The sequence below is a fragment of the Homarus americanus genome, unplaced genomic scaffold, assembly GCF_018991925.1.
Source record: "Homarus americanus isolate GMGI-L3 unplaced genomic scaffold, GMGI_Hamer_2.0 scaffold12528, whole genome shotgun sequence".
Taxonomy (NCBI): Eukaryota; Metazoa; Arthropoda; class Malacostraca; order Decapoda; family Nephropidae; genus Homarus; species Homarus americanus.
Window position 1 is genome coordinate 521,417 of NW_024712958.1, and position 21,919 is coordinate 543,335.

The following is a 21,919-nucleotide window of genomic DNA, read 5'->3' on the forward strand; positions in this document are numbered from 1 at the left end:
TATACTCCAGGCATCATACACTCCAGGCATCGCATATTCCTGGCATCACATCCTCCAGGCATCATATACTCCAGGCATCATGTACTCCAGGTATCATGAACTCCATGCAGAATGCACTCCATGCATCATACACTCCATGCATCATATACTCCAGTCATCATATACTCCAGGCATCATATACTCCAGGCATCATATACTCCAGGCATTATACACTCCAAGCATCATACACTCCAGGCATCACATACTCCAGGCATCACATACTCCAGGCATCACATCCTCCAGGCATCATATACTCCAGGCATCATATACTCCAGGCATCATACACTCCAGGCATCATATACTCCAGGCATCATACACTCCAGGCATCATATACTCCAGGCATCATATACTCCAGGCATCATGCACTCTAGGCATTATATACTCCAGGCATCATATACTCCAGGCATCATACACTCCAGGCATCATGTAATCCAGGTATCATGAACTCCATGCAGCATGCACTCCATGCATCTTATACTCCAGGCATTATATACTCCAGGCATCGTATACTCCAGGCATCATATACTCCATGCATCATACACTCTAGGCATCGCATATTCCTGGCATCACATCCTCCAGGCATCATATACTCCAGGCATCATGTACTCCAGGTATCATGAACTCCATGCAGCATGCACTCCATGCATCATATTCTCCAGGCATCATATTCTCCAGGCATTATACACTCCAAGCATCATACACTCCAGGCATCATATACTCCAGGCATCATATACTCCAGGCATCCTACACTCCAGGCATCATATACTCCAGGCATCATACACTCCAGGCATCATATACTCCAGGCATCATATACTCCAGGCATCATATACTCCAGGCATCATACACTCCAGGCATCATATGCTCCAGGCATCATACACTCCAGGCATCATATATACCAGGCATCGTATACTCCAGGCATCATATACTCTAGGCATCATATACTCCAGGCATCATACACTCCAGGCATCATATATACCAGGCATCGTATACTCCAGGCATCATATACTCTAGGCATCACATCCTCCAGGCATCATATACTCCATGCATCACATACTCCAGGCATCCTACACTCCAGGCATCTTATACTCCAGGCATCATACACTCCAGGCATCATATACTCCAGGCATCATATACTCCAGGCATCATATACCCAGACATCATATACCCAGGCATCATACACAACATCATCATCACACACCACAACACCAGCATCATACACCACACCACCGGCATCAAACACCACAACACCGGCATCATACATCACATCACCGGCATCATACACCACACCACCGGCATCATACACCACAACACCGGCATCACACACCACACCACCGGCATCACACACCACACCACCGGCATCATACACCACAACACCGGCATCATACACCACAACACCTACATCATACACCACAATATCGGCATCACACACCAAAACACCGGCCTCACACACCACAACACCGGCATCATACACAATAACACCGGCATCATACACCACAACACCGGCATCACACCACAATACCGGCATCACACCACAATACCGGCATCATACACCACAACACCGGCATCATACACCACAACACCGGCATCATACACCACAACACCGGCATCATACACCACAACACCGGCATCACACCACAACACAAGGGGTCGCCGCCTCACGGCGCAGCGTCTCACACGACCAATAAAAGTTTTTTTCCTCAACGACATAAATTTTTGAGGATTGTGAAAGGGAATCATGTCGCCGGCGCGCGCGTGTGTATTGCAAGCCTGGGTGTAGATTCCATATGCGTAGAACAATTGCCTGGGCGCGCAGCCGGAGTGCAGCAGTAAGACCTCGGAAAATGGCCATTGGCACACTAGGGGAAGAATACTAATGCCCTGATGAAGAAGACGACGTTCAGAAAATATTGTGACATAATACGTTACCTAAAGGAAATCGTGGCACAAAATCGTAGGGCGACGAGGAACGAATTGGTCTGTACAGCGAGCGATGCCCACTGGAAAGTTTCCTCCGCTAGTTATGAGGAATTCAAGTTGGATTAGGAATGATCAGGAATTGAATCACGTGGAGGCAGTCTTAAAATTGGTTCGTAATTCCTGATTTCGTGAAGAGGGAATAGGGGGAGAGCGACTTTGAAATATCTAGTGATTGGCTTTCTTATTGCTTGGGGGTTGGTTGACATTGGCTGAATACGGGCGGTGTGTCGTGTAGGACGTCGTATTTCCTTTGTCCGATAAAACAAGGAGAATTACCCCCGGAAGAATTCCCATACCACGGGGTGTAACACATTTTACCCCCCATAATAACACCCATATTACCGGCGACATTTAACACTCAGTAATAGAATTTCCCATTTTCCCTCCCACCATTTCGAGCTCAAGTTGCTATTACCTTTGCTGCAGAATTTTCCAAACCCAATATTGAAACGCCTTTCCATTCAGTCGGGTGGTATTATCAAAAATGTAATCTCCTTTGACTCAGCATCCAGCGGCTCCCAGTCGTCGATACAGACGCGCGGGAGGAGAATGTCTGTAAATAAAATTGTGTCTGGGACCCAAAAATATTTACAAAATGTTATCAGTATTTTTGTTGTCATCATTAGACTGCCTTTGTTATTATTTTTGTTTACAGTTAATTGTCTCTTATGCCTCGTGTTAGTGCTCATATCTTGAGGTCTACTTCTGCTTTCACTTCTCACTATTGTGTTTTGTGGTGTTGGTTGTAGGAGGCAGCCAAGCCACATGGTAAGAGAAGACGAGTCAACCTCAGTGGTGTGCTTTAAGTGGTAAGTAACGTCGCTCATGGAAGGGAGATTGGTGCAGGTGGAGAGTGAACTAGTATGTTGTTCATCTTACACATGCAACCGGAAGATGAAACCTGTGTGTGTGTGTGTGTGTATTTTGTGGTCTAAAACACCAAACACGTCAAGTTATTTATATGACTGGACCAAATATAGATTTTTTCCACTGCACTCTCGACCCGGAAGAGAGGTGGGGGTGAGAGTGGATAAGTTTTACTGCACGCCAAGTCTTACTGCCGTATCTGTGCAGTATGTTTTCGTATCCCTGAACGTTTATGGTTCGTTTCCTGGCAGAGTTCCTGGGGAGAGTGAGAGCTGCATCCCGAATGTGGTGGTGGGTGAGAGTGAGCACTGTGAATGAACTACGCGAGTGTGTTAAGGCACGTTTTACACACACACACACACACACACACACACACACACACACACACACACACACACACACACACACACACACACACACATGTAATTACCGCACTCTTAAAAACAAAAATATGATTAATTATGATAATACCAGTAAGTAATTAAAGCTACTGAAAGAATAATTTACATTATAGTGTACCATGTGTTACTCTTTCCCTTCATTCCACAATAAGATAGTCAGGATTGAGACAGTTTTATATCCGGAAGCTCAGAGGGAAGAAACAATGTAAACAAGACATAGGGGTAAGGCAGAGACGGTCGACCCATCCAGGATAGTATAGTGTCTTGAGGTCCCAGAGGTGGCGCCCTTGATAGCTCGCAATAAAACAGGTCCTCACATGGAGTGCCAGTGTACAAGTGCCTGAATTGGCTCTCCCCTCCCAGCGGTCCACCGTAATATATATACCACAAATAAATCAACGTTCCAGACCCCGCTCGGGGGTTCGCGTTGTCACCGCTGCTTCCCTTTTTTGTTATATATTGCTCCCCGGCCGTACTATGTCACCACGCTCACCAGTAAGTCACCACGCTCACCAGTAAGTCGCCACGCTCACCAGTAAGTCACCACGTTCACCAGTAAGTTACCGCGCTTACCAGTAAGTCACCACGTTCACCAGTAAGTCACCACGCTCACCAGTAAGTCACCACGCTCACCAGTAAGTCGCCACGCTCACCAGTAAGTCACCACGTTCACCAGTAAGTTACCGCGCTTACCAGTAAGTCACCACGTTCACCAGTAAGTCACCACGCTCACCAGTAAGTCACCACGCTCACCAGTAAGTCACCACGCTCACCAGTAAGTCACCACGCTCACCAGTAAGTCACCACGCACACCGGTAAGTTACCGCGCTCCCAGTAAGTCACCACGCTCACCAGTAAGTCACCACGCTCATAAAGTCACCACGCTCACCAGTAAGTCACCACGCTCACCAGTGTTACCACGCTTACCAGTAAGTCACCACGTTCACCAGTAAGTCACCACGCTCACCAGTAAGTCACCACGCTCGCCAGTAAGTCGCCACGCTCACCAGTAAGTCACCACACGTTCACCAGTAAGTTACCGCGCTTACCAGTAGTCACCACGTTCACCAGTAAGTCACCACGCTCACCAGTAAGTCACCACGCTCACCAGTAAGTCACCACGCTCACCAGTAAGTCACCACGCTCACCAGTAAGTCACCACGCTCACCAGTAAGTCACCACGCTCACCAGTAAGTTACCGCGCTCACCAGTAAGTCACCACGCTCACCAGTAAGTTACCGCCCTCACCAGTAAGTCACCACGCTCACCAGTAACGTCAAGTCACCACGCTCACCAGTAAGTCACCACGCTCTGTAAAGTCACCACGCTCACCAGTGTCACCAGTAAGTCACCACGCTCACCAGTAAGTCACCACGCTCACCAGTAAGTCACCACGCTCACCAGTAAGTCACCACTCTCACCAGTAAGTCACCACGCTCACCAGTAAGTCACCACGCTCACCAGTAAGTCACCACGCTCACCAGTAAGTTACCGCGCTCACCAGTCACCTACAATACTCACTAGCATCCCAAAACATCATTGTGCGAACCAGTTTAGTAGTATCACCAAACTCCTACATTTCACTTTGTTCACTCCCTCCCTCACCAATATATCACCAGGCTCCACTATACGTCACTGTATACTGACCAGTCTACACACTCAGCAGTATATCACCAGCTCACCAAAATACGGTCTACTGTTTTCTCTTCATTCTTAGATAACATTTTCCCGGTTGGACATATGGTAACTTGTTGCTTTTGTCTTTTCGTTGGGTGTGGTTAGGTTTGGTTAGTGTTAGTGTGTGTATCATGAGGTGAAATAAGTTTACCTGTAGGTGTTTAATTTTCACGTTATCCTAAAATGAATAAAAGAACGCCATTAGGCTTCTCCACGTGTCACAGTGTTTCTCGCTCACACACACACGTAATGTACGTTCGTTCCTTGACCCACCACACCCTTTGATAAACTACTGAGTCATTATTGTTATTTTGTACAGTAGTTATTATCACTGTGTATTTTTGTCTTCTAGGTCAATGTGTGTCCTTGATAAATATAACAATATACTGTGTGTATATATATATATATATATATATATATATATATATATATATATATATATATATATATATATATATATATATATATATATATAGTAAATCACTGTAGGTGCGCGTGATCTAGGTATATGCTGATAACCACAAGGAAAAAGAAAACACGAAGTTCCCAAGCGCTTTCGTGTAATTCACATCTTCAGGGGTGTAGAGTCTGTACTCACCCTGAGATGTGTTTACTCTTCTTCTTGATATATATATATATATATATATATATATATATATATATATATATATATATATATATATATATATATATATATATATATATATATATATATATATATATATATATATATATATACCTTTCACCTATTTCAGTAAATATCACAATGGCAGTATATCACAAAGATCTTGAGAAAATAAAAACCTTCACGTAACTTATAATTGATCCTTATCTCAATGGAATTAGAAACAGGGGAACGTTTGGAGCTGAGATAAATAGTGAACGTTACGCTTGAACCCCAGACGGAAGAAGCTTCACTTGGTCAACCCGAGTCACGAACACCGGCTGTTGAGAATTGCATGTTGAAGAGAAAGATGAAGGTAAAACACGTGACTGGTGATAATATTAAATATCTGAAATAGAAAAAAAAGATATATGAAAAGTGTGGTAGAGAGGTGAGAGTGAGAGAGAGCTCGGTACCTGTAGGGAGGAAGAGAGGAAGGAAAGGCTTGCATGTGGGGGTTTACGTGAGGAAATATAGTAATGAAGGGCCGACAGACAGGGAGGTATGATGTACAGTACCTGGCTGGAAAAAACCCCACTTCCAATGACATTTTTTCATAAATTTTATCGATGTAATTACCTCTTGAATATTAAATACTAAAAGGGTATTTTTGTAATGTTTAATCGCCTCACTTCATCAATATTTGTTAGAGGTGGAGATACTCCTTTATGGGGGGAAAGAGGAACGAAAATTGCACTACCGCGTTATAGGTTATGTAAATTAGAGGAAATTAATAGACGTATTTGTAGAGCTCAGTCAACTTGCCCTCACGGGGAGTTAAACACCTTAAAGTGATGAACATTTATGACGAATATTTTCTAAGTAAATATTCGCCAGAATACATGGAGAGTGGTGAGGTGGTGTACTGACTGGGGTCTGGGGTAGTGGACACGAACCAGCTGTGTGTGGGGTACTCAGGAACCAGCTGTGTGGGGGGTACTCAGGAACCAGCTGTGTGTAGGGTACTCAGGAACCAGCTGTGTGTAGGGTACCCAGGAACCAGCTGTGTGTAGGGTACTCAGGAACCAGCTGTGTGTGGCGTTACTCAGGAACCAGCTGTGTGTGGGGTGCTCAGGAACCAGCTGTGTGTGGGGTACTCAGGAACCAGCTGTGTGTAGGATACTCAGGAGCCAGCTGTGTGTAGGGTACTCCGGAGCCAACTGTGTGTGGCGTTACTCAGGAACCAGCTGTGTGTGGGGTACTCAGGAACCAGCTGTGTGTGGGGTACTCAGGAGCCAGCTGTGTGTAGGGTTACTCAGAAACTATCTGTGTGTGGGGTACTCAGGAACCAGCTGCGGGGTGGGGTGGTCTAGAGCCAGCTGTGTGTGGGGTACTCAGGAACCAGCTGCGGGGTGGGGTGGTCTAGAGCCAGCTGTGTGGTATCTGGGGTGTTTTAAGATATCTCTGCTTATGTTCCTCTATTAACACGGAGAATAATTAGAGTAGTTCGGCTAAAATTGTACCAAGAATTTTGTGGATTACAATTATATACCAGGGAGGTGTGTCTGTGTGGAGTCCCATTTTAAATCGGAGAAATTTTCAGTTCTAAATAACATGCAAGACTCTTTTTTTCTTTTGTTATCACCTGGAACTTTTTGTCTTCGTTATTTTTTAGTGTAGGATTAGAACGTTTTAAGTATATCCGTTAAACGTGCGCCTGAGTTTTCATGGATGGTCGTACTAGAAATGAAAAGAAACATCACTTGTGTTAAAACGGTAATTTGCTCGATATAAGTCGGTATCTAATTAGATCCATTGGGTTATAGATATCACATTAGAGGTTAAGGAATGTGTGTGAGATTGAGCGGTTGAGGGAGCTATTAGGTTCTGGAACATGTGTGAGGTTTAAGAGGAGGAGGAGGAGGAGGAGGTTTGAGAGGAGATCAGAAGGCGCGGGAGCAAGATATTGACCAGAGAGGGGAGGCCTCAAACCCCCCTCCTCCTCCACCTTCCCTCTTCCCTCAGGTTACTGTGTCTCGTCCTTCTCTCCCCCTCTCTCCCCTCAGGTCACCGTGCCTTCTCCTCCTCCTTTTTAAGTCACAGCTTCTCTACCTCCTTTTCTCACTCCCCTCACATTACTGGTTCCCCTCCTCCCCTTAGGTCACCGTGCCCCCTCCTCTTCCTCCTTCACAAACCAGTTTCTCCCCCCCTCAGCTACTGGGTTCCTTCCTCCTCCTTACAAGTCACAGTGTCTCCACCTCTTCTTCCTTCTCTTATTCGTCGCTCCGATAAACCGATAATGCTTAATATTACCAATACGCACTTCAAAAGAACTCGCGCCAGGAATGGTTTTTTCCCTCTGACTTGGACATGGCTCTGTCTATGACTTATTGATTTATTTTTCTTCTCGAAATGTTCACGATATATATATATATATATATATATATATATATATATATATATATATATATATATATATATATATATATATATATATATATATATATATATATATATATATATATATATATATATATATATGGAGTATGGGTCAAGATGGGCGTGAAATAGGCCCGATTAGGAAGACTGGGAGTAGCCAGGAAAGTGATGGGGTCTACAAGGACGAGGCGGGATGTAGGGTGACGGAGGATGACTGGGTGGGAAGGCAGGGTGAATCACGATGCTAGGATGACAGAGGATGGCAAGACAAATCAGAGTGAAAGACCGCGGTATAAAAGTGCCACCTTGAAGGAGACGACGGCGTAACAGTAGTAGGTAAGGCGTCAGGGGGTGAGAATGATTAAGGTGGTGTCAGGGTGGCAGAAGGAAAGGAGGGAGGAAAAGTGTGAGGCTGGTAGAGGGTGAGGAGGGAGGGAGTGTCAGTGATGAGGCAGGGAGGCTGGCTGGAGGCTGGGTGACTCCGGGAGGTTCGATTTGCCGTAAATTCCATAACTTTTCAAAATTTCTCAACTTTTTCCTGAAGGTAGGGAGCTGAATAGCTTATATTAGCTTCCATATGTTGTTTGCTGCATCGCCTCACAATTAGCTACAATCATCTGTCGTGCTTCGAGGGAACGAGTTTTTTTTATTGCATTTCCTTAATCGAAGAACAACACTAAGTTAAGGTACGGATGCTACCACAAGTACAGAGATCTAGGAAGAAAAGTGTAAACAAACACGGGTGGGATTCTGTTAGACCACGTTTTTAAGTCGCCAGGTTCCCGGGGGTGACGCGCTATTTTGCCTAAATAATGAGGGCAATTCTTTATGTTAATGAAGTACGCACTTTCGGACTTGTTTCTTTAGGTGGACGAATGGAAAGTTTCTCTTTTCACTATGGGTTATGTTTATGAGAGAGAGAGAGAGAGAGAGAGAGAGAGAGAGAGAGAGAGAGAGAGAGAGAGTATCTTCATGGATATGGTGATAAATGAATGTGAATAAGGAGTCCAGGGCTTTGAGAACCAGAGGTATGTGTCACTCTTGTTTGTATGCTAATATTTTACCGCCAACCTAAAATTACTGTCGGTGTATAGGTCTTTTTGTTGCTGACTTTTACGCTTGTGTGTATATGAAAGGACTGATACCTTATTGGGTGAGTAAAAGTCAGACTGAAAGCTTTTGGTGTAACGAATAATGAGTGAGTGTTGCCTTTTTGTGGTACAGGGTTTTTTGTCGTGTGTGTGTGTGTGGGGGGGCACATGGGAGACGAAGTTCTGGCTTTGTTATTCACACGGCCGATGCTATAGTGTGTCATGCGTTTGAGAGGCCATTACTGACGACTGAAAGCTACTAGTCGCTCCCGCACTATCCTCAATCTCTCTAGCAGTCTAGCTGTTGTTATTTTTCCTCATGATTTCCTCCTCTTCAATTGTTGATGTTGAGGGATATTATACTCTTGAGAGAGTCTTTTCATCTTAGCGAATTAAAAATTATGTTCCTTCACATGATTATGATAATATAGTTTGTCATCTCTTCATGATCCTGACAGTGTCTGTCATTTTGTTTCACCTCAACACAACCCATGTTGTATCGCCTCCACCCACTCGGTTTTGGAGAATTCTGGCTTCTTCGTCTTTCCGCGAAAACCACTTTCCTGATTACTGTATATCAACTGCTCTCTTGAGTAAGTAAGTGTATATATTGGTAATGTTAATGTAAAAAAAAAATATTTTTTTTATGAACTTGATAGCATTCTAATGTGTATTTACCAACACCATGTTACATATAATAATCTAGATGAAAGTAAATATTATATAATAATTCCTTTATATAAATGTGCAGTACTATATCAGGTGCCACTAAGAGAGCTCAGGCTCTCACTTGGCTCAGCCATGTTAATGTAGTTGTTATTGTTCAGTTTGTATCTGTATTTTTCTGGCTAAATAACTGTTTCACTACCAATACTGTGCGTGTAACTACGGGTTCAGCGGGGACAAGACAGCCTCCTTGACACTCGCGGCGCTGAGGGAAAACGGTGTCCCTGATCTCTCCCAGCGAGGGGTGTCTCAACCAGTATATCGGGACAGCAATAACCCATCCTTCTGTAGTAGTTGGACGTCTCATCCATATTTCCACTTAGGTCTTGTGATTTAAATTTATGTATCTATTAAAATATGATTGTAACACATTTTTTTTCTTTTTCAGGTATGTACTGATTGCCGGTGACAGGCATCGTCTGTTGGTGATGGTGAGTAGTCTGATGTGTGCTGTACCTACTGCTGCTGATGGTGAGAAATAACATGATCCAGTCCTGGTACTGTGTGGGAAGATAAACTCTCCCACACCTGGTGATTAACTGTAAATGAGAACTAAAATAACAATAGCGAAGGAGTGGAGTTATCCAATTGATTACTGTGTTAGTGAAGCCCCAATGATGACCGTCCCCACTTCTAGCTCTCCAATCTGCACCTTTCCCATCTACACCTCCCCCACCACATCTCCCCCATCTGTACATCCCCCACTTGACCTTTCCCCCACCTTTCCTACCCCTACCTCCCCCCACCTTTCCTACCCCTACCTCCCCCCACCTGCACCTCCGCCACTCTCGCTGCTCATTTATCGTACATTTTTAGTTGTTTCTTTACCCTGCCTCGCCATAACAGGTGGGGGATATTGTTTACGCAGGTGTGTTTGTTTATACTGTACTCGTGTGTGTAGACTGAGGCGGAAAGATGTGTAATATTTCTCATTTACTTCTCAGATGTTGTCAGAATTGTGTGAGAAATATTTTGGATCACCCGGAGATTAGCCCCGGCTTATTCCAACCTTAGGATTAAACACCTAAAACACTTAACCTAGTAGGTGAAATAAGCTGGGGCTAATCTGGAGGTGATAGAAATATATTACAGTGCTGGATGGCCTTTCAGCAACGCATTTTTCAACTTGACAGCCATAATTTATCCAGAAGCTGCAACCTGTGAAAAAAAAAATAATTATTGTTGATATTTTAAATTAGTGAGAAAGTGTTCCCTGCGTTCTTAAAGCGTTTAGTTCACGGGTCCAGATATTTTCATTATACCGCACCGTATTATTTTTACCACATAGGAAGTACAGTTACGTTCCCATACCACCTGGCACACGGACCCCCCTAAATATAAATTTCACCTTGACACTCTAGCCTCCAGAGAAAGTGGGATTACCGTCTCAGAGTGTTTAGTTCACGGACCATGAAGTTGAGAGTCAACCTACAAATAGTGTGGGGTAGTATTCTTGTGGCGTTCACGAGACAGTCCTACACTTTTCTTGAAACGTTGGTGAGATTGTGGTGTGACCGTGACTGTGTGTGTACAGGTGTTGACGTGTCGCCCTGGCTGAGAGGTGGAGGGGAGGTACTTCATGGCGGCCTTGCTCATAACACTTCTGGTGGAGTTGTGACTGGTTGTGGTACCTTTAGTGAAGTACTTTTTAAGTGAGGTACCTGCAGTTTGGTACTTCTTGAGTGGGGTACTTACTGTCTGGTACTTCCTGAGTGAGGTACCTACAGTTTGCTACTTCCTGAGCGTGGTGCCTCTAGTGTGGTACTTCCAGTGTGTGGTACTTCCTAGGTGAGGTTCCTCCAGTGTAGTACTTCCTGAGCGAGGTAAGGTACCTACAGTTTGGTACTTCCAGAGTGGGGTACCTTGAGATTCCCCAGGCTGTTGAAATAAAATGGTCAGTAGCTCATTAGTTTCTCTTGAAGAAAGAAAAAAGGATAATTTTCTTCACTCATAAATGCACACACACACACACACACACACACACACACACACACACACATTTATAGAAAGTAAGGCTTCGTGGGCTGGAACAAGAACAGGAGATCAAGGAGATCAAAGCCCTCAGTGTTTTTTAGTGATTAATCTCTCTCTCTCTCTCTCTCTCTCTCTCTCTCTCTCTCTAATTCATCCTTTTCTTACCTCTCTGCCTAACAACCCATTCGCGTCTCTCCCTCCCTCTCCCCTGTCTCCCATTCCTCCTCCTTTCCTCCCCCTCTCCCCCTTTACCTCCCTCTCCTCCTTCTTACCCCCTCCCCGATAACTCCTTCATCTCTCTCTCTCTCCTTCCTCTAGGTGCCACACACACTCAAAGTCGACATCTTCGTCAATAATCCAGAAGGTGGAAGGTTTCTGGCCGAATAGAATATCGATATCGCTTCGTATTTATTTATTTATTTATTTATTCTCGCTTTATGATATTATATTTGGTACAGTAAGGCGAGAGATGACTTTGAGAGTCAAAGTTCGATGACTGGTTAATGGTGTATATGGTAATGGTGCTCTCTCTCTCTCTCTCTCTCTCTCTCTCTCTCTCTCTCTCTCTCTCTCTCTCTCTCTCTCTCTCTCTCTCTCTCTCTCTCTCTCTCTCTCTCTCTCTCTCTCTCTTCTTCTTCATAAACACTGTCCCTCTCTCCCTCATATCCTCTCTTTATCTCGCTTTATAACTTCAGTAATTTCTTCTTCCCTTACATAAACACGCTCCCAGCATCTAGTTCATAAACTCTCCTTGTTTCTTGGTATTTCCCGCCTCCTCTTCCCCCCCCCAGGTGCCTCTCCTTCACCCTGACCCTCTCCAACACACTAACCTTCTCCATTATCCTACCCCTCTCCTTCACCCTGACCCTCTCCAACACACTAACCTTCTCCATTATCCTACCCCTCTCCTTCACCCTGACCCTCTCCAACACACTAACCTTCTCCATTATCCTACCCCTCTCCTTCACCCTGACCCTTTATGTGATGTAGTCGTGGCCAGAATTAAGCTAGGATACAGACACATCTGGCAAGTTAGTAACGCTGTATCCATACCGGAACGCTCAGCATGTAAACATTGTGATAAACCTTTAAAGCTTACACTTGAACACCATATTATTGAATGTGACACTGTCAAAGACTTCAGGCCACCTGACTTATTGTATCATGAACTTTGTAATTATTACATTGAATCAGGAGTGCTTGAGGATATTTTTGCTTTTTATCCAAAATTTGCTAGCCCACACTGATTAGTCTTCAATTAGAATATGACTTCTAATGTGTATGAACCACTGCCCTGCGTGGCAGTGAACAGTGATATTACCCACATGACTCTGACCTATATATACACTGTTAATGAATATGATGTATTTCTTTGTGCATGAACCTCTGACCTGCATGGCAGTGAGAAGTGATAGCACCCTCAGTGTCAAGACCTGACCAAATTACTCAGAATAGGCAAACTGTACTCCAACCTTTGTAAAAAAAAATGTTACCCGTAAAATCCTTCTCGCTAACTCTCTCCTTAACGATAACCCTCTCCATCACACTAACCCTCTCCATCACACTAACCCTCTCCTTCACGCTAACCCTCTCCATCATCTACGCCCTCTCCTTCATCCTAACCCTCTCCTTCGTCCTAACCCTCTCCTTCATCGTAACCCTCTCCATCACACTAACCCTCTCCTTCACGCTAACCCTCTCCATCACACTAACCCTCTCCATCATCTTATCCTCTCCTTCATCCTAACCCTCTCCTTCGTCCTAACCCTCTCCTTCATCGTAACCCTCTCCTTCATCTAACCCTCTCCTTCACTTCTTCCTCTCCATCACACTAACCTCTCCATCATCCTATCCCTCTCCTTCATCCCTAACCTCTCCTTCACTAACCCTCTCCATCACACTAACCTCTCACACTAACCCTCTCCATCATCTTATCCCTCTCCTTCATCCTAACCCTCTCCTTCGTCCTAACCCTCTCCTTCATCGTAACCCTCTCCTTCACCTTCAACCCTCTCCTTCACGCTAACCCTCTCCATCACACTAACCTCTCCATCATCTTATCCTCCTCCTTCATCCTAACCCTCTCCTTCATCCTAACCCTCTCCCTTCATCCTAACCCTCTCCTTCATCCCTAACCCTCTCCGTCATCCTAACCCCTCTCCTTCATCCTAACCCTCTCCTTCATCCTAACCCTCTCCTTCCACTCAACCCTCTCCATCACACTAACCCTCTCCATCACACTAACCCTCTCCCATCATCTTATCCCTCTCCTTCATCCTAACCCTCTCCGTCATCCTAACCCTCTCCTTCATCCTAACCCTCTCCTTCCCTAACCCTCTCCATCACACTAACCCTCTCCATCATCTTATCCCTCTCCTTCATCCTAACCCTCTCCTTCACGCTAACCCTCTCCATCACACTAACCCTCTCCATCATCTTATCCCTCTCCGTCATCCTAACCCTCTCCTTCATCCTAACCCTCTCCTTCATCCTAACCCTCTCCTTCACGCTAACCCTCTCCATCACACTAACCCTCTCCATCATCTTATCCCTCTCTTTCATCCTAACCCTCTCCTTCACACTAACCCTCTCCATCATCTTATCCCTCTCCTTCATCCTAACCCTCTCCATCACCCTAACTCCCTTTATCATCCTACCTCTCGCCGTCACCCTAATCCCTCTCCTTCCTACCTTCCGTGTGAGCCACTAACCCTGACCCCGTGAGACACACGCGAACATACACACCTTCCTCCCACATCACGTCATAGACCCATGGAGGCTGAGGCTCTTGGGACTTCCGGAGATCGGTGTGAAGGTTTCCGCTATCTTACAAAATAAACCCTCCCCACCACCCTCACTCCCACTCCACCCCCCCACCCCCACCTACACCCCCACCCCACCCTCACCCCCCACCTACCACCTACACCCTCACCTACACCCCCACCTACACCCCCATCACCCCACCCACACCCCCACCTCCACCGTCGAAACTTTTCCAATGTACGAAGCAGTTTCCTTTTTTATTATTATAGCGCCGACCAAGTTGGTTTAGTTTGTGATGGTTTTGTATGTTAAAAAGTTAATGCATTGGTGTGTGTGTGTGTGTGTGTGTGTGTGTGTGTGTGTGTGTGTGTGTTACGAGGGTCATAGCAGCCCAACTTTACAGGGAAACGACCTCGATTGCCCTTGAAAAGATCAGTCAGGGAAGTCCTCTAATGTGGTGTCCCTGGGCTGTCCTGGTACTCTATAGGTCAGGTGGTTTTAGATCACAGGTGTGTTGTCTTAGGTCACAAGTGTGTTGGTTTATGTCATAGGTGTGTTTTTCAGGTCCCAAATGTATTGGTTTAGGTCACAGGTGTGTTGTTTTAGGTCACAGATGTGCTGTTTTAGGTCACAGGTGTGTTGTTTTAGGTCAGGTGTGTTGGTTTAGGTCACAGGTGTATGTTGATTTAGTTGACAGGTGTGTTTGAGGTTACAGGTGTTTCGTTTTAGGTCACAGGTGTATGTTGGTTTAGGTGAGAGGTGTGTTGCTGAAGGTCACTGGTGTGTGTTAGGCTCAAGGTTGCCAATAATGATATTCAATCACTCTGTAGAACTGGCTCACAAATAACAGGTCTTCCTACACGATCTTGTTACAGCTCCAGCAAGGTGGGTGACCATTGATGTTCATTATTTTACCATTGTGTTTAACCCAACCTTGTAGTCTAAGCCTTGATTATCTTTTGGGGGAATTTTCGGATATAATACTAACAAATACTCTACAAATTATTTATTACTTGGTTTCACTAATCTCCAGCCTCCTGTTTAATGATGCCAGTGTCATAACTCACACTTGGTAAAAATTGACTGGCAAGTGACTGTGATTTTATGGTGTTTATAAGACACTGTATTTAATGTAGAAGATATAAGAAAATCGATATATGTCTCGTGTTATTGGTTGACATAAACAGTAATGTGGCTCTTGGCTCAAATCAGCTGGTATGTGTTTTCACTATTAAACTATATGGTTACATTTGTTTGATGTTTTGTGTGTAGTTAACTGTAAATGGTACAAGTTATTTGTTACATTAAGATTTTATTGTAACCATCATATAAGAATATTAAATCTGGTATTTATACTCGTCAAAATATAACAGTTTACATATGTTGTTCTTTAAGACATTTTCTTGGAGTTAATGAGTGTAAGCAAGTCCAGCCGAGAGTTGTACTTTTCATTTGTTTTTATTATTTGTATTCAATATTTTTGTTATTTATCCGATCGGCCGTAAATCTGCTTAATAAAACTTCAGAGATTTACCTACTAAAATATACTTAAAATATGGAAGGATTAAAAATTGATCAATGTTACTGGGTTCAAGTGACAAGTTGTTTTCACTATTATTCATATTCTATGATACAGCAGGTTTTAACGTTAGTTAGGGGTCTATCTCAGTATTTGATTCCTTGTAGATTTAGTTAGTGTTAGTATGAGACTGTAAATGTACTACGTAACCATCATCTGGTTATACTCGATAACAGTTTACATATATTTTCTTGGAGTTAATGAGTGTAAGCCAAGTTTGCACTTTTCATTTGTTTTTATTATTTGTATTCAATATTTTTGTTATTTATCCGATCGGCCGTAAATCTGCTTAATAAAACTTCAGAGATTTACCTACTAAAATATACTTAAAATATGGAAGGATTAAAAATTGATCAATTAAATTTAATGTTACTGGATTAGTCCAAGTGACAAGTTGCCATTTTTATCTCTCTTTTTTTCAGAACAGTTCATTGTGCTCGACAGTTTTCGATATTCATATTCAGTTTATTTTTACTCTGATACAGCAGACTTGTTTACCACAAGACACAGTAACGTTAGTTAGGGGTCTATAGGAGGAACAACTCAGTATGTAAGCTAAACATTCCTTGTAGATTTAGTTAGCCATAAGGTAGCATATAGGTTAAATTTTATTAGCTATAATTATAATATGAGACTGAAAACAAATTCAACAAAAATCAATTATGTCTGTGTCTGTCTGTCTGTCTGTCTGTCTGTTTTAGTCTCCTCCATGCAAGATTTCCGTATAATAGGTTAAGGTTTATGGGGTGTGGAACAAACACATGATAGGAGGGAGGCGCTTAGTCACTTTGGGATTGAAGGGTCACAGGTCAAGAACATTGTGTCTAAAAACTACCTTTGTTTTTCCTCTTGGGTAACATAAGGTCTATTTTTATACCCCGCAGACATTTAAAAGTATATTGGACTCAGCTTAACTACCTGCCTGTCCGTATTTTTAGACGATTTTATGAATGTCTGTTCCATGATAACGACACAACTTCACTGGATACAGAGACGACTGGGAGTACATGATTAAGGTCACTTGTAGTAATTAGAGGACCGAGGATATTAATTAACCGCCGATTTACATTTACAATTAACCTAACACTCCAGGGCGTCTTCCTCACTCCGTACATTCAACCTTCCTTCCTCCCCTCTCTTGTTCTTCTCCCAGATTCCATCACTGGCAACGTGTCATTTTCCAGCTCGCTGACTCGGGAGATATTACCAAAATACGCCAGCTTCCTCTTTTCTATGGCTGTGAGTAACCTCCTGTCTTTGTACCGGAGAAATGACAATAGATGTTTATTGTTAAAAAAGTAATAGAGTAGAATGCATCACCACCTACAGACCCCATTAAGTGTCGTCGCCTACAGGAGAGCAGACGATCATCATGACAGTCAGTAGTACATTTGAGAACACTGCCTGAGGTACAGTGCAGTACTTGTGTGAAGCGTAGGGCCACGTGTATGCTACTAAAGGCCAGGGGTTAACACAAGAGGTTTACAGATGTACTAATTTGTCGCACATGTACAGTACTGGTCATCAACAGTGTACTCCCAGGTGTGTTTGTACGTGGGCAGGTTTCTGTACATCACAATCGTTTAAGTTCCATCAATTTTTCGTAGTTACAATGTACAGTTCTATTAAAGTCTGGTGGATGGAAACAGCAGAGATTACTAGTGTTAAAATACATTTTGCGACACTGACAGTACCCAGTGTCCATAGTATGAAGGTGTACGAGTGTTGATGTACTAGACAGTGTCCATAGTATGAAGGTGTACTAGTGTTGATGTACTAGACAGTGTCCATAGTATGAAGGTGTACTAGTGTTGATGTATAGTGTCCATAGTATGAATACTAGTGTTGATGTACTAGACAGTGCCGATGTACCAGTGTCCATAGTATGAATACGTGTAGACAGTGTCCATAGTATGAAGGTGTACTTGTGTTGATGTAGTAGACAGTGTCCATAGTATGAAGATGTACTTGTGTTGATGTAGTAGACAGTGTCCATAGTATGAAGATGTACTTGTGTTGATGTAGTAGACAGTGTCCATAGTATGAAGATGTACTTGTGTTGATGTTAGACAGTGTCCATAGTATGAAGATGTAGATTAGTGTCCTGATAATACTAGACAGTGTCCATAGTATGAAGATGTACTAATGTTGATGTACTAGACAGTGTCCATAGTATGAAGTGTTGATGTACTAGAGTGTCCATAGTATGATGTACTAGACAGTGTCCATAGTATGAAGGTGTACTGAGTGTTGATGTACTAGATAGTGTCCATAGTATGAAGATGTACTTGTGTTGATGTACTAGACAGTGTCCATAGTATGAAGATGTACTTGTGTTGATGTAGTAGACAGTGTCCATAGTATGAAGATGTACTTGTGTTGATGTAGTAGACAGTGTCCATAGTATGAAGATGTACTTGTGTTGATGTACTAGACAGTGTCCATAGTATGAAGGTGTACTAGTGTTGATGTACTAGACAGTGTCCATAGTATGAAGGTGTACGAGTGTTGATGTACTAGACAGTGTCCATAGTATGAAGGTGTACTTGTGTTGATGAACTAGATAGTGTCCATAGTATGAAGATGTACTTGTGTTGATGTAGTAGACAGTGTCCATAGTATGAAGATGTACTTGAAGCAGATAATTGGTGGTATCCGGAGCGCGTGGTATTGGTGCTTCAGACCCTTGGGGATCCTCGTACCGCCTCTGATTATATATTGAGACGAAATTCGTGGTGTGTGTAGAGCGCTGCGAGGACTGACTATCTCTGACGTGATACTGTTGCCTCTGAGGACCACCTGCACTTACCTCTCTGGAAGATCACTGTTTTGTTATTTTCTTATTGTTTGATGTTAATTGTTTGTTTTGGAAAGATTGACTTAATAATTACCATTGGCACAATTTAGACAACGATACAATGACAAAGGGTTAAACGAACCTACAGTAGATGTTATCATTCATCTTGTTCAAGTTAAGATGTTATGGATGGGAATGATGACTTATTGTACTATTGTGGGTCGGAACAGGAGCTGTGAATATTGCGAATTGTGGTTATGGATGGTGTTTGAAGCGTGTGGCAGGAAGGAAGAAGGTTTGAAGTATCAGCCGTTACTGTCATACCTAACTTACGAAATGAGTTTTGTGTTATTGATGCAGTGACTTAAATCTTAAAAGTCTGAAGTGTATTATAGTGTGTGTGTGTGTGTGTGTGTGTGTGTGTGTGTGTGTGTGTGTGTGTGTGTGTGTGTGTGTGTGTGTGTGTGTGTGTGTGTTCTATATGCGCCTCGTGGCCCTCGTATGCATATTGTAGCAGATTTGTTTGTTTTTTTCAGGCATCTGTAAAGAAGTGGAGATTTCTCATGGGACGGGAGTACCAATGGTAATTTCGGTGTGCATATAAAAATCCCATCTTGTCTCTCCCTCCTCCTCCTCCTCCCCCTTCACCACCACCATCATCATCATCATTTCGGGATTGGCGGGCGGAGACTATCATACTCCCGGATACACTAACGTTTCTCTTTAATAATGCCACACATACATGACGCGAGTTACTGGTGTACTGTTGTCCTTGTGAGGTAATTATAACCATTTGATCAATCTTCATTAAACTCTGTGTGGTTATTATTACTGATAAGCCGATGGTCAGAGTATAAGCCGTTCTCTTCCATTACTATACTCTATATTTACAGTAAACGCATTTTGTTTGTGAAAAATTTATCGTATTTCTTCATGCATGTGTTCACTTATTGTTGGGGACGACTATACTCTTTGTTTGTTGCCATATAAAATTTGTTTACGTATTTTGAAATATCTTTATCATTAATTGTATCTCATTAACCAGTATTTTTGCAGTTGTTTACATTAATATAGTGAAAGGAAAATTAGTTAGGGGCGGTAATATTCCCGGTAGTGTTCTTGAAGTACAGAATTTAATTTTAAGATATATCCACCATACTGTACACTACCCGACCCGACCCGACCCGACCCGACCCGACCCAATCTGATCTGATCTGTTTTCGTAATTTTCAGTGTTTAAGCGAAGTGCTGTAATAAAGGGGAAAAGAAACCACTTTCAGGTTACTAATGTGGGCAGTGATGGTGGAGGTTGTTGTGGAGGTGAGGCGGTGGTGGAGGTGGAGGTGAGGAGGTGGTGGTGGAGCTGGAGGGCGCGTGATGTGGTCTAGCCTGTAGTTGGCGGCTACTAGATTGTATATGTGACGGCTCTGGTGTTTCAATAAGAGGCTTAATGCCTGCCAGGAAGGTCTTTGTGTGTACCAACCCGGAAGAGAGAAAAATAATAAAATATGGAGATAGATATAAAGAAAGGAGAAAGGAGAGAGGTGTCTCATTGTAGGAGTGTCTTAAATCTACGGATGTTTTTTTCCTTAATTAAAACAAAAATCACATTTGCGTTGCTCACTCAAAAGCAATACAAAGATGACTTGCCAAGATGGCGCCGAAAATGCAGTGAGACTTTACCGTCGTAAGTTAAAGAGAAATATAAATCATTGTGAATCATGAGCGAGGATATTAAGAGATTCATTAAGTTGACTTTTTTTATTTTTACTTTAGCGGGAAATGAGAGAACGCAGATATATATTTAAGGTGAAGTCTTAGTATAATTTGCTCGCTCTTTCCTCAGCGTTTTTGTGTTATTGTTGAAAACTACTTAATAAATACACCTAGAATCTACCTTAACATGACACATTAAATAAACACCAGCTAGTAGGCAGAGTTAAGGTACATAGAAATATTATATACTTTGTGGCGTCCCCTATACTGGTGTTAAATTGACATAGACCTATCCAGTTTAGGTAGAATCTTCCCTGTAAGTGTAATGTCAATGCAATATTTAGAAGTTATTTTGTGTTTTTGCTTAAGGTAATGATTAGCGGAGAGCCTTAGTTGTGTTTGGGGGTGGTGGAGGAGGGGTAGATTATGAGGCGAGTTCTACCTTGTGAGTTGTAGAGTTGTTGTTGTGTGGAGGATGGGAAAAGAGGGGGATTATGAGGCGAGGTTCACGTCGTGTTTGTGAGCTGTAGAGTTGTGTAGGTGATCCATCACTTTTTGGGCGTTTTAAAGTTTGCGAGGGATTAACGACGGTGTAGATTTATTATAATGGTAATAACAACACATTTTATTTATTTATTTATTGTAGATATCCAAACATCTATAGTCTTCCCCCTTTCATTTTTTTTGTATCGTTTTAATATTTTGTTCATTATATTTTTTTTCGGTGATTTTATTCATAATTAGCTCACTTATTATCAGCTTAGTCCATACCTTTACTGACCTGACTGATGGATGGATGTTGTTATGTTGAGGAGCCAACTATGACGGACTCTCTGGTCGTCTGCCTCTCCCTACTTTATTCTGGTTCTTCTATCTACCATTTTCATCGCTCTTTCCGCAATCTCTACACCTTTTTTCGTTATCTTTATTCCTTCTTTATTTATTATTTCAACATTTATTCCTTTATTATCGTACTTTATTTACCCTCTTCGATCCTTATTTTTTTTTACTCCTATTCCATTACGCCCTTATGACATCCTTTCTTCATTTTTTTCCGTTTTTCTTCTTCCATCACCCGTTTTTCCTTACACTTTCCACCAATTAATTTTTTTTTCATCCTTTTTCGTCTTTGATACTTGTCACTCTTTCCACCCAACATCCTCCTCCTCCCTTCTATCATCATAAGTCCTAAGCCCTTTACTTTCCTCTTCTATCACCCTAACCCCTTCTTATTTACCCCCTCTATCACCGTAATTCCCTTATTTAACT